The sequence below is a fragment of the Canis aureus genome, chromosome 1, assembly GCF_053574225.1.
Source record: "Canis aureus isolate CA01 chromosome 1, VMU_Caureus_v.1.0, whole genome shotgun sequence".
NCBI classification, from domain to species: Eukaryota; Metazoa; Chordata; class Mammalia; order Carnivora; family Canidae; genus Canis; species Canis aureus.
The window spans coordinates 1913865-1927359 of NC_135611.1; the positions used below are offsets into that span (position 1 = coordinate 1913865).

A 13495-nucleotide genomic window follows, 5' to 3' on the forward strand; every position below is an offset into this window, starting at 1 on the left:
GTTGAGGTCCTCCCCTGGGCACGGACTCTCCTCTGCAGATGAATTCATCCACATCTTTCTCTATGATGAGGGTTACAGGTGTGCTCACACCCAATTGAGTGTGTTCCTGCACATGTGTGTAAACTATACTATATATGGCAGTTAATTGTCATTCTTTGGGGGATGTTCTGTAGGTCACCATGAACACTTATCTGCCAATGCTGAATGGTTGCTCTTGGGGCAAATACAAGGTTAGGTTCTTGGTGAAGGCAGAGCGGGGTCAGGAGCTCAGGGGCCCCCAGCGTTCCAGATGTGCTTCAGCAGCAGTTTGGCGATCTCGGAGACCTCACTGCCGTCTGCACGGTCTTTGTGATGCTGCGAGCAGGTACGACCTAGAGAACCAGAAACACTTGGCTTTGATCTTCATGAACCTTGCTGGGAGTTTACCCGTGTTCTTTCTCATCACACTGGTGCATTAAAAAAAAAATTTAGCTCCCCCCTGATTCTTTCTTGATTCTGCGTCTTCTCCATTCTGAACGAACATTCGGTGTGATTGTAAACAAATATTTTGCACTGAAAGAATAAGAAAAACATAGAACTATTAACATCTGTAGGTTCAATCGATCTCACATTATTGTTTAGATGTAAGTCTAAGGGGCAGGTGTGGAAGACAGCGGGCTTACTTTTAGTTGACTTATATTCCTGCTAATGACACAATGGATTTTCCTGTTAGTTTGTTATGATTTTTTTTATTATTGGCATTAGCATTAATCTCCAAGAAAATGAATATAAAATAGGAAAAATGTCCTGGCCCCATCGGCAGTACATTATTTTCGAGAACCCGGTTCCGCAGCATTGAGCGGAGCCACTTCCATTCCATTCACATTCAATCACGGGTTGTCTTCTGTCTCCTTGGGCAATTCCATAACTCTGATATTGACCTTAACTGAAGTCCTTTGTTTTGTACCCTAACAGCCCGAAGCATTAAAAATGCGTGTTTACTTAATTTGTCCTGGCATGCAGTGTAATTACAAGCAGTTTGTTTTCTCTGTTGTAAAATATGGTCTGGAGAAGGAATAAAGTAATGTGGAAAATTAACATTGTGATGTACTGTATAGTGAAATAACACTAAACCACTACGCGGTGGTAGTACTGGAGGTGCTGTTGTGCTGTGTTCGAGAGCAATAAAGAATTAAATGCGTCTTTCTCAACTATATTTGCATGATTTTCAACTGCAGTAAAATTAATCTGATCTGCCTCTGAGAACAAACAACAACAACAAAATCAAAGACCCCACAGAGTCGAGTGGTGCTTTTGCAGCTTTGAAATTCTGTTTCTGTATTTGTTTTAATGGGATAAATTGGAGAGGAGGGATCTTTGGCCACGTCCCCAGGGGCCGGGGGCTCGTGTGGAACGCTGGGTCCTCAGGGGCTCTGACAGGTACGTCCTGTGGGCTAACTTCAGGGCAGGTGGGCCCGGGTGGAAGTGGGGTGTGGGCACAGAGCACCCCGTGGACTCAGTTTCCCGGTTGCTGGAGTGGGCTTGCCAACTTGGCAGAGTTCTCTGCTTCTCTGTCTCACTCTTGCTGCAAAACATTTTGTGATCCTCTGTATGAAGGACACTGTATAAATAATAAATCACACTGAATCATTTACCAAACTTCCAGTGATCACAGGAAGAAACATAATAAGCCTCTCTTATAACCAAAGTAGCAGATTCACCCAGGTGCCCCGGGGGCAGGTCAGGACAGGGTCTGTGCGCGGGAGGTGTGTGTGGCTGCACGCGTGTGAAGCTCAGCTCCTCTTATGCACTTGCTCCTCTGCTCTATTTGTCAGCTTGAACAAAGCAAGGGAGCAGAACCTCTCAGACACCGGGGAGTGACCAACACCGTCCCCGCACTGCCCGCCTTCTCTGGGTGACCTGCCTGAACCCACCCGTCCTCACTGCAGTGTGCTTTTAGAATGGGCTTGCTTTAAACACGGGCCTTTAGGGGGACGACTGAGGCCCTTGGTACCGGTGTTTGCTCTGGAATGACAGTCAGTGAGCTGTGTGCAGAGGCCCCCCTGGGGAGAGAGCAGCCCCCATTCCCCTGAGCTGTGTACCTCCACCCTTGGGCTCCCCCTGACCATTCTCAGGAAGTGCGGCTGGCCACCAGGGAGAAGGGGTCCTTTAACAACAGCCAAGGAAACAAAATCCACTGAACCAACTGGTCGGTGGGAGGAAAATCATTACGTGAGGTCAGGCTCAGCAAATATCTTAAGAATAATTCCTCCTGTGATTCATGACCTTTTAGGGATATAATCGATAGCATTAAAAAAATGGCATCAGCCAGTCAGCTGGACGGCTCTTCCTGGCGGGAGTGAGCTGCTTGTCTTGGTAATGTTTGTGTTGTGTCTGCTCATCTGCAATAACCCTGATTGGGCCGGCCTCGCTCCTGCCTCTCTCCATCAACCGGGGAGACGCCCACATGCCTGTGTCTGCTCCCTGTCTGCTGCTTCACCTGGGGCGGGGGGTGGTGGGGACAGGCCAGCAGGCGTGCCCCCTGCCCCCGGGGTGCTGGCTGGACGGAGCCTCAGACACCATCAGCATGCTGCGGTCACAGCCCCATGTTTCCTCAGATTCTCACCAGATGGGAACCGGAGAGAAAACTGGGCAATCTCCCCACCCCAAGGTCATCCTTGGGAGCCTAGGAGAATGGGCTACGTTGATTGTTCCCCTGACCTTGTCTCCGCGTGTGGCGTGTGTTTGCTGGGAGCCCCAGTAGGTGTGTCTGTGTCATGCCCTCCGGTGTGTGGCGGTCAGATGACGCAGCAGGTGTGGAAGTGCTTCGCTGCAGGCCCCACAGGGCTGGGTTCGTCCCTCCTGGACGGGCAGTGGGAAGTCACACACCCCAGGTGTGCTGCCTCCAGGGCAGGAGGAGGTGGGCACCTGCCTCAGTGGCTGAACAGTACCCCCCCAGACACCAGATCTGAGTTCCTGCTTCGTGTCCTTCCCTGTCCTCACCGCCATCGGCATGACCTTGATCTCCATGGGTCTCCTGGGGACTGGGGCATCCTTGCACAGATTTCTGGGGCTTCCCAACATCTGGAACGGGGTCGGGCAGAGCGGAGGCACGGAGTGAGAACCTGCCGTGTGAATCTGTGAGCTCCCATCACACACTTTCCAGGGCAGGCAGTCTCTGGAGCTGTGGGGGCATCAGTGCGACGTCCTCTGAACCCTGTGTCCACTCTCCTCCCCACCGCCGATGAATGCTGCTCCTTTCTGGGCGCCCATTCTCAGCTCAGGAGTCAGAGCAACTGTTGGCTCAGTGTTCGGGCCAGTGTGACTGTCAGTGGCATGTGGGCCCCTGAGTGGTCCTGCAGGGTCACCGTCTCAGCGAACTGGCTCCCCAGTGTGACCCCCGGCCATTGCCTGGGCGCTCGGGGACAGACTGGCGTAAAGGGTCACGTTCCCGTGTGTATGTGTGTGTGTGTGTGTGTGTGTGTGTGTGTATGCGCATACGTGTGGGAGGTGCGGGGAGCGACAGCAAGGGGCTCTTCCAAACCGTTAGGGCCCGGATGGATCAAAACCCGCAGGAAGGGAGAATCTGCCCTCTCACGTTTGGTTGGGATGTCTGTCTCCTGTCCTCGGACACCGGAGCTCCTGGTTCCCAGGCTGGAATGTCACCTGCAGCTGTCCTGGGTCCTGGCACGAAGCACCAATCCTGGGACTTCTCGGCCTCCGCTGTCACAGTCCCCCCAGCAGCTGTCCGCGTGTCTCCACCTGGGCCTCCCAGTTCAGCTCTGTTTTTCTGCGGAGCCCTGACAGACACCCGGCCATCTGCTCCGCCTTGGATGGGGCTCGCCCGGGTGTCCTGGTGCAGGCATGGACGGCGGCTTCATGCTGAACCATGAGGCCATCACACATGTCTTCTGGCTACTGACCGTTTGACAAGGATTTTAGGTTTCTTGGCACAGTGTGGAAGGGGGTTTATCTGCACCTTTGGCCACTCCTCGGTGGCATGGTCCCTAAGTCAGCGGAAGAAAACGTGAGTTTCTTGCATCAAAGAGACAATGTCTCTTGGCATGTTGCTTATGCTCTGTGACTGAGGGCACTTCCCTCCTCCCCACTCGTGGACACTTTGTGTCCCGGAGCCGCACGCAGTGAAGGGCACTGCCATGTTGGTCCTTCTCATGGAAGAAGGACCCCTGCTGCCCTGGGTTAACCTGAGGGCACCTGGGCTTTCTGAGACGCCACAAACAGAGCAGGTGCGTGACACAGACACTACTCCCGCTTTGGCATCCAGGGCACAGTCAGAGGGACCCGAGGGCAGCCACATCTGGGTGTGCATGAGGTTATTCCAACACACAAAGTCTGCACCTGGAGCGTGTGAGCAAGTCAGAGCTGGGCGGTTAGGCCATCCATTTCCTATGCCATCCTGGCAGCGCCAGAGAGGCCCGGTGGCCAGGATCTGCTTCAGGGATGGGGCCCCTTGATCCCTTGCCCCTCAGCTCCGGTCCTCCCATGAGGTAAAGCTGGAACCTCATGATTGCCTCTGGCCCACAGACGATGAGCGGCTGTCAGGGTCCCTCTGGGGTCAGCAGGTGACACACTGGGGCACCGGGTTCCCCTAAGGAGGAGCAGCAGTTGGAGAAGCCTCCTGAGCCCCTGGGGAGACCCGCTGAGATTGGAGTAGGTTTGTTCCCACCGCACAGCAGCGCCCACTTTGACCAATCCACGTATTTCACATTTTGCCTTGATTGGTCCTCCCCTATGTTCCACGGAGACGCAGATTTCCCATTTTATCCCTGAGAGCCACTCTGACTTAAATTTGCAGGTTGTTTCAACTCAGGTCACTCTTGTCTGATAGAGTCCATGAGGATCCGGTGACTAGCTGGCCCTTTGTCCATGTCCCCGTGGCGAGTGGATAGATTCCTGCCGTGACCAGCTTTCTGCATCAGCCAGATCGGGTCACCCCCATTGACTGTCCCCCCGTGGGCCTCCTGCATGGCCCGTCTGCACACAACCCCTTGTAAAAGGCAATGCTCACTCTCAGCCAAATTAAAAAGGGGGAATTTGTGAACACAGATAAAGCTGGGCATACTGGTTCCTGTGGGGTCCCCGCCCCCAGGACAAAGCATACCTTCCCCAGCGTGGGGATGTTAGATGTGTCCCAGACACACCCCCAGGAATCACCCCAAAGGTCACAGCGTCTCCCTGGGGTGGCACCTCCAGTGACCGCAGACAGTGGGCTAGACCGCAGGAGCCGCTGATGGAGGGCCCCCTCCCCCCTACCTTGTTCAGGGAAAATGCTGAAGGGTGAGCCTCCCACGTGCCTTCAACCCCCCTCTGCCTGGTCCTGACTTGACCCTGCAGGGGTGTCCTGAGGGCTCGCCCCCGAGCCTGCAGAAATGCAGTTGCACTGCTCGGATGGAGGTTCTGTGGAAAGGGAGCTTGATTACTGTGGGCTGCCTGTGGATGTGTGTGCACATGCATGCATGTGAGTGTTCATGTGTACACACAAGCAGGGCACAGATGAAAGTGTGTGCACATGCATGCACATGTGTTCATACAAGCAGAGCATAGATGAAAGTGTCTGCACATGCATTTATGTGTATGCATACAAGCAGGGCACGGATGAATGTGTGTGCACATGAACGCATGTGTGTTCATGTGTGTATGTGTTCATGTGTGCACACAAGCATGCACACACATGAAAGTGGGTGTATGGGGTGCAAGCCTTGTGAAAGCGTGTACATATGGGTATGCACATGTGAGTGTGCATGTGTGAGAGCCGGTTGTGATACAGGTGAGGATTACCTCACAAACCAGAAGTTTGACTCCTCCTTGGGCTCTGGTTTGAGGTCAGGGTGAGTGTCGGTGTCCTGCCTCAGTTTCTCTCAGGGAGCTGAGAGATGTAGATGGCTCTTGTCAGCTGGTGTGTGTGGCTCTGGAGTCTGAGGTCTGGATCTCAGGGTAGGCATCCTGGGCCTCACCTGAAGGCAATTTCCACCCTACCTGGTGGGAGTAGGTGGGGTGGGTCATTCTCTCTCAAGCCTCTTGTGTTTTAACAGGAGCTGGAATCTGGGGTTTGCAGATGTCGCTGTGGTTGCAGGGGGAGCACCCATGCACAACTCCACCACTGGAGGAGATGGACCGGCTATGGTGTCTGGACCTTGCGGGGTGACCCTCAGCCCTAGGAGTAACACTTCAAACCCTGCTGGCCAGCAACACTTGGCTGACGGATTCTGATGGTGGGGCGGTGAACTGTCCTTGGGGCACTGGCCAGTATAAGCGGGTTGTCATCTTTGGTTCTCTAGGCACCCCGGGTGGTGGCATCACTGGACTCATGCTCACCGGAAAGGGCAAGGTGGCTAGGGGTGGCTTCCGGCTTGCACAGCGAGGAGGTGTGTAAGCAGCCTGGGGCCCTGCCTTGCTCCCTTCCAAATGACAGCAGGGTGGGGACAGGTCCCAGGTGAGAGCCACCAGGACTCAGCGCAGGAGCTAGAGTCCATGGCAGTCATGGCAGGAGGAGGCCCCTGAGTGTCTCGCCTCCTCCGTCCATGGGCCAGGTGTCCACGGGCTGCACCTCGCAGGGACCGCAGTGCATCCCCTGGGCTGTCCAGCATCACAGCTGTGATGTGGGAGATGAGGGCCTGAGCAGGGACGTGTGGTCAGGGCGGCATGGCTCCTGGGTGAAGGGGAAGGTGCTGGCCCCTCAGCAGTGTGGGGGCCGGTGGGGCTGCCCTCACCTGTGATCCTAAAGGGGGTGGGACTCCACACTTGCACTTGCTCTCCGTGGCCACCAGCGTCCCCATCTGATGTCCCCCAATGGGAACTATGGACTGCATTTGATATGGGAGCCCACCAGCCCGGTGCTCGAGCCACGTTCAGGAGGACAACCTGTAAGGCCTGTGCTGTGACGGGGGGTGGTCACATGCCAGCAGGAGGCCATGAGATTTCATTACTAGTGTTTATGCCACTTCCTGATGATACCCTGTAGAAGTGGTACTGAGAAAATAACTTCACATTCAGTGTACATTGTTCAGCTTGGATTTTATAACTCAAACTGCTTTAGAGAGATTGACCCCCAAAAAAGAAAACAAATCAAAAAGTCATCACGATGAGAAGATGATGCCTTGTGTTCGTGTTACAAACCTGATGTCCCCACGAGGCATTTCGGGGACCACCTCAGAGATTTGGCTGTTGATCCCCCGAACAGTTTATTTGGCAAGAGAACTGGTATTTGGCACCTATTGGAAACACAATAAATATATTCCCAGGCAAGTGCAACATATAGACCCTGAGCCGAGGTGAGACATGAGAGCACCACCGAGCAGGCGGGGGCTTGAGTCTGTGGTAGATAAGATGCAGCTGCCGGCTGAGGATGTGGCATAGGGCTGGGCACTCAGGAAGCTCCCTTGGGGAAGAGTCATCACCGCGGCACGGAGACCTGGGCCTGGTCCTGAGTCTCAGTGGAGATCAGGGGCTTGTGCAGTGGGGACAGGCGAGGTCACGCTGTGGAAACACGCAAGCCGGTAGCGCCAAGCTGTACTCTCCTCTCCTCTTCCCTGTCCTTGGGGGGCTGAGCCACCGACCGGGCTGCCCCAGGCCCTGTGGACACAGCACATGTGGGAGACAGGGCGTGGCTCTGCAGGAGAGTGAGCGTGTGGGAGGTGTAATGTCCACCGTGATGACTCTACAGGTCCTAGAGGCTGAGGCCTGGATGGAGGGGTTGGGTGGGTGAGGAGGTGGTTCCCAAGGTGGCCCTGCTGAGTCTGCGGGTGGCAGCCAGAGTGAGGGGCGAGCAGTGGTGGAGGGACGGGCGTGGGCTCAAGTAGAAGTGAGAATATACGAGTCCAGAGCAGCGAGTGGAGGGCTGTGCATGGGGCCGGGGGCCGAGAAAGAGGGTCCAGGGCTTGGGGCGCATCCTGGCTTGGTGGAGCACTGGGTTTGCTGGAGTTGGCTGAGGTGCAGCTTCTTGATCCCCCATGCTGAGGCGGGATGCATTTCTAACCATTAGCAGTGACCCTGACATCCTGACCCTGACCGATCCCTGGTGTGGAGGGGGGTCAGGCTCCCGGGGGGCTCTGCAGGGTGAGGAGCCAGGAATGAGGCCCCCGTGGGATCCTGTGAGCTCACTTCTCCCTCTGCAGGCAGGGGGCAGTGATGCCAGTGTGGACCCCTCCTGCCCTCAGCTGCACACAGTAGATGTTCAATAAATTCACCTTGCTGCGGCCAGAAGGGTTTGGTTGGGTCTCCAAAGGCCTGCGAGCTTCTGTGCCTTTGTGATGCTTCTGTAGCGAACAGAATCTCACAGCCAGTTTAGCTCATTTTAAGAAGCATTGATATTTCCTGTACTATAATTTACCCCACATTAACTTAAACATTACGGGGCCTGTTTTTGGATACGCATGTGTGACTCTCATTAACGCTAATTAGGGACCGCGTGCAGGCGTCAGAAGCAGGATATCCCTGTGCATCTCTCCATGTCATGAAGACCAACCTCCCAGCGGGGGGGGGGGGGGGGGGGGATCAGCAGGCTCTGCCTCCCGTAAGGAGGTGCCAGCTCTGGGTTTCAAAGGGGCTGAGGGAGCTGCTGGGCATCAAGACCAAATCAAAGATCACGGCAAAAATGATCCGTAAGGACTCATGATGGAATTGGATATCACAGAGGAGCTGTGATATCCATGCTTTGCTAATTCATGATTATGGAAATCTTTTGGGAGGAAGAAAAATATTTTTTGAATTTAAGCAACAAATCTAGTATTATCTTCACATAACTAATGCACTGCAGAGAAAATCTCAGTGTAAACATAAAATTTTTTTAATGTCTACATATAGTTTCCAGTGGAACATGCATCACATACTAACTGGCCAGCAGAATTCACAGAAGAAGCCAGGAACTCACGTACCTGGATGGGAATTATTGCCTGTAAAATAGTGAGAGAGGCTTTCCGTTTAACAGCAACATGAAAATGCATTGTGAGTGGACTGCCACCATCAATTATACTCATATAAATATTTCAGGATTCTCCCTTTAGCCAGAATGTGATGTCAGCTGCACAAGGAGTAACAGAGTCTGTTTAAAATTGTCAATAAACTGCGCGGAAGAGGCCTGTGGCCTTGGCTTTCCTTTCAGCTCATGGACACTGAGACATTTGGAAATACCATTTCCCCTTGTTTTAATCCACGTGGAGACGTTGGTCTCCTTCCTCTGTGCCCGACAGACGCGCCTTGGACTTTGTGATGGGGGCCCGTGGCCCTTAGCGGGCCTGCAGGCAGTGGCTTTGCTGGGGGGGTGAGTGCAGGCACCCACCTTCTGTGTAGACGGAGGCTCTTCTGAGTGTCGATCTGGGGGTCATCTGCCCAGTGTTGGGAACACGATCGCTGCGGGGTGGCTGTGGAGCGGACCTGGCAGCACTGCCCAAGAAGCAAGGCCCATGGGCTCCAGCGGTGGGAGGCACCTGGACCAGATGCCCGCAGGTGCCCAGTGGAGGCCCCGGGAGCCCAGGACATTGCCGCCTCTCATGGCCAGAGTCTGGGAGCCTCAGGTGCTAAGGGCCTGTTTGAAACATGCTTGTGAAGGTCCTGGGAGGTGACACGTTTCTCAGCCGCCTCCTACCCCAGCCCTTGTTGCATCGGGGTTTCTCACATCGTCAGTTCCAGACTCTCCCCTCCTGCAGCTTGAGGGGCATGGCTCCGACCTTCTTCACGGTGGAAAGATGGGCTTCTGTGGCTGCAGGTAACCTCCCCCTGGGCATTGGGGCTTCTGGTCTCACCTTTGCTGCCACCATCCTATGGAGCCCTGGCCTCCCGCGTGGAGGGACCCGAGCTGGGATGCATTCGTGGAGACTCAGGTGTGTCTGACTGCCATCCTGAGGCGGGACGGCCTGCGGTGTTTGGTGGCGGCACCAGAGAGAGTCTGCTGCAGGGACAATCTCGTCACCGCTTGAGGAGGCGGAGGCTCGGGGCTCTTCTTGGCAGGCTCCTTCCCTTCAGCTCTGTGTTACCCCACATTTCCTCTGGGATGAAGCCCGTAGCAGGCCTTTCCTGCAGTCGCCCTGAAGAGACTCTTAGCAGGTCAGTCTGTGGCGGCATGAAGCTTTCAGCTGCTTTAAAAAAATTCTGGAATACTTTTAGACTCACAGAAAAGTTGCAAAGACTGCAGAGTCTCCATGTGCCCTCCCGGCTCCTCCTGGTGCTCACACTGTGCGTGGCCAGGCACGGGGCCGTCCACCTGCAGGCTGCGCCAAGACCCTACCTGCATTCCCAGGACTTCCTCTGTCTGCAACAGGATCTGGGCCAGTCTGTGGCCTGTGAGCTCCCTTGGCCTGTGGCTTTCACGGCCTTGACAGGTCTGAAGAGGACTGGCTGCTTACTTTGTCGGATTTTGTGCTTCGGTCTGAGTCTGTGTGACGTTTCCTCCCGGCTCAACGGAAGTCACGTGTTTCTGGCCGGAGTACCAGGTGAGTGCGGTGCTATCGTTGTTTCCAGGGCATCCTATCCAAAGGGATATAGTGTCAGCCAGTCCTGCAAAAGACATCACTTGGTGAGGGGGGTGACTGGTGAGGGCATTTTCCTTTGTGATTCATAAATGCCGTGGGGACGGAGTGGTACCCGAAACTACCAATGTCCATTTCCTCCCCAAACCGGCATGCGTCACCTTCAGCATCTCATCTGCACCAGCCTGGTGGAGCATCAGGATGGCGGGGTCCCTGTGCCACCTGCCTTCCCCTCATCTCCCTTTACATTGCACACACAATCCCACCATGGGGGCAGAGAACCTGCAGGCGGCCCCACATGGATCGACACGCTTTGACGGCTGGAAATGTCTTTTTTTTTTTTTTAACCAGGATTTATCCAGCAAATATTCATGTATCTGGTGTTATTTTGTCATTTTACGTTCTTTTGAGTTCATGGCATTTTTCTCATGCACTACTTTGTACCCTTCCCACTCAATAATGCAGAGGACAAGCTAGAGTCCATTTAAGTGGACTTAAGACTGTTGTCCACTCACAGCATACCTTGTGATTTGGAACCAGGCATCCGCCCACATTCTCTGAAATAATCACAGGAAATGTCACTCTGAGTTCATGGATTTAAGTCAGATGGTGGAAAAGAAGGCCGACAGAGCCGAAATGATGAGCGGGAGCGGCTAATTGAGAACCGGCAGAGACAAGTAAGAACTTTTGGTAAAAACCATCTTTACAGGCACGACATGTCCCCACTTTTCCTAAAGAAATGACACATGGATATTAAAGAATATTTTTGCAAGAGCAAGTAATTCGGGTGTGTGTTCTTATGCATATAAATGTTTTACTGCCCCGTAGCAGCTGTGTTAGCCAAGAAACCAAGATAGTTCTTCCTAAGCTTTAAATCAGTTGTTTTATAGAGCACAGAGAATTTTTATTATAACATAATTCTGTACATAAAATATCACATTAAAAGAAGAAGATAAAATTTTGTACTTTCATTCTCCATTAATTTGACTGAAAACAATCGCAAAGAAATCTAACCAATCAGAGCCCTCCGTTGTGAAGCCTGTGGGATGTGAAACCCAGAAATGGGAGGCAGCGAGGGAGGCCTCGGTGACCTGACCCCAGAACCACCGTGGGGGCTCAGAGGCTGTAGTGGGAAGGTCATGTTGACTGTGAGAACACAGCTGGTGGCAGAAGGGGTGTAGCCAGCGTGGCTTCGTCAGAGGTTAGAGGTTGTCCTGGACAGGCCACATGTCCCCTGACCCTGCAGCTGGGATGGCGGCTGCCAGGGGCTGGAGGTGCCGGGCTAGATTGTGAGGTTGGCTCAGACAGGCTGCCAGTGCCTGGCTCGCTGGCCTTGACCATCTTCAAGAGCCGCTTTCAAGCCCGAGGCAGGTCCCGCTGGAGCCTGTCCTGTCCCTCTGGGGCCCGTGCTGCAGGTGCATCCCGCTGGCCCTGCTTCCCTATGTTCCCAGGGGAAGTTCCCAGGAGCAGGCACCTGATCAGCCTCCTCACACCTCAGTCTGCTTCCTGGGGAGCCAGGAATGTGGACTGATGACAGGTGGAGGAAGCACTCAATTTTTTGAATATCCCCAAAATGCCTTATAAAGAACCCAGTCTCTGCTCCCTTATATTCTGAGTATATTGTAAACAGGTCAAAATGATGTGTTTTACCTGAAACCATGAGGGGGACCAAAAAAAAATCAAGGTCCATCTTTTTAAAAGGTGAGAATATCCTGCCTTGTGCGCACACACCTGTTCTGGTGGCTTCAGCTCACCTGATGCTCTCGTCAGACAGCCTCAAACGTCTCCATGCCTTTGAAAACCCAGCTGTCTAGATAATGAAAACTTCCTATCCTACTTTTCTGCCACTTGGATGATGGATAGCAAATAAATTCTCTGGAGAGCCAGTCCTTCGGGCACACACCTGTTGTCTTCACCGTGATGCCACCCTCCTGGAAGTCCCTTCTGATGCCTCAGCACTCCTGTAGTGGGGGGGGACAGGGAATTTTACACAAAGAAAAGTTTAGCTGAAATGTTAAGTCAGTACTTTGGAGGCTGCACCCAGAGAATGCCTAGAAACCTGGGTTTGGAGGCTTGGAAGAGGGAGGAAGCTGGGAATGGAGGGGAAGAGTCTGTGAGTCAAGCTTTACCTGGAGCCACCACAGTGACTGCTGCACCGTCCTCACTAGGGGAAGTGGGCATCTGGGACTCACAGGGGAGCCCACAGAGGCACCCGTACACGCTGTGAGCCGTCCAGAGTCTTAACTCATCCAGACACGGCAAGCTGCAGGCAGAGCACTGGCACCAACTCCTTTTTAGTTTCAGGTGCCATGGTTCTACTCCGTGGTATAGACATAATGACTGAATAAGGCTCCATTTCTCTCAATGGCCAGTTCTAGTTACGAGGTGACTCTACAGGGTTCAGTTCCTGTGGGCTGAGGCCTACATTCACTCCTAAGCGCAGACTGTACTCCTTTGCATGTGCACGGTGACCCTGGATGAGCACCTGGGACGCCTTCCAAATGCTCCCCTGTCAGTCTCACTCCAAACCCGTTATCCACACTTCCCTGTGGCACTTGCCATTTCTCTGCATGCTGTCGTGGCTGGTGGCTTTGGTCTTCCCTTTTCCAGACCTATGCTCAGCACAAGGCTGTACATTTGTTAGGTGTTCGTCTGTTAGGAGGATGGGACGCACTTTGGAATTTGTAGGCAAATGTTCTAGGGTTCCTGAGCGGGAGTGGTTTTTGTGAAGATGTATTTATTCCTTAGAAAAACATTGAGCAATGTGTGAGCAGGATATCTGGTCACTCAGTGTATCATGTGCACCATTGTGATCTCACCAGCGAGTATGTGATGCTCCAGGCTTGCCAGCTATGCGGCTGTGGGTGACTTTCTCTCCCAAGGTCGCACAGTGCGGAATGGTGGAGACCTGACATTGTGCTTCACCCACTGGACACAAATGCGCTCCAAGCCGAAGCTCATCCTCCTCTTTACCAATCAATGTTGTTTATAAATGCTTTTATTAATCGCTCTAGACTCCCTATTGCTGTTTT

At 53.5% G+C, this 13495-nt stretch overlaps 1 long non-coding RNA gene across 1 annotated transcript; it reads right to left on the reverse strand.

Annotated features, from left to right (window-relative positions):
* Nucleotides 1-7013: 7013 nt before the first annotated feature.
* LOC144299279 (uncharacterized) lies at nt 7014-13211 on the reverse strand. Its single transcript, XR_013366016.1, has 4 exons — nt 13023-13211; nt 12218-12424; nt 10986-11194; nt 7014-10491 (listed from the first exon to the last, which is right to left on the reverse strand). It is a non-coding gene; the product is annotated as an uncharacterized LOC144299279 (long non-coding RNA).
* Between the last annotated feature and the right edge of the window lie 284 nt (nt 13212-13495).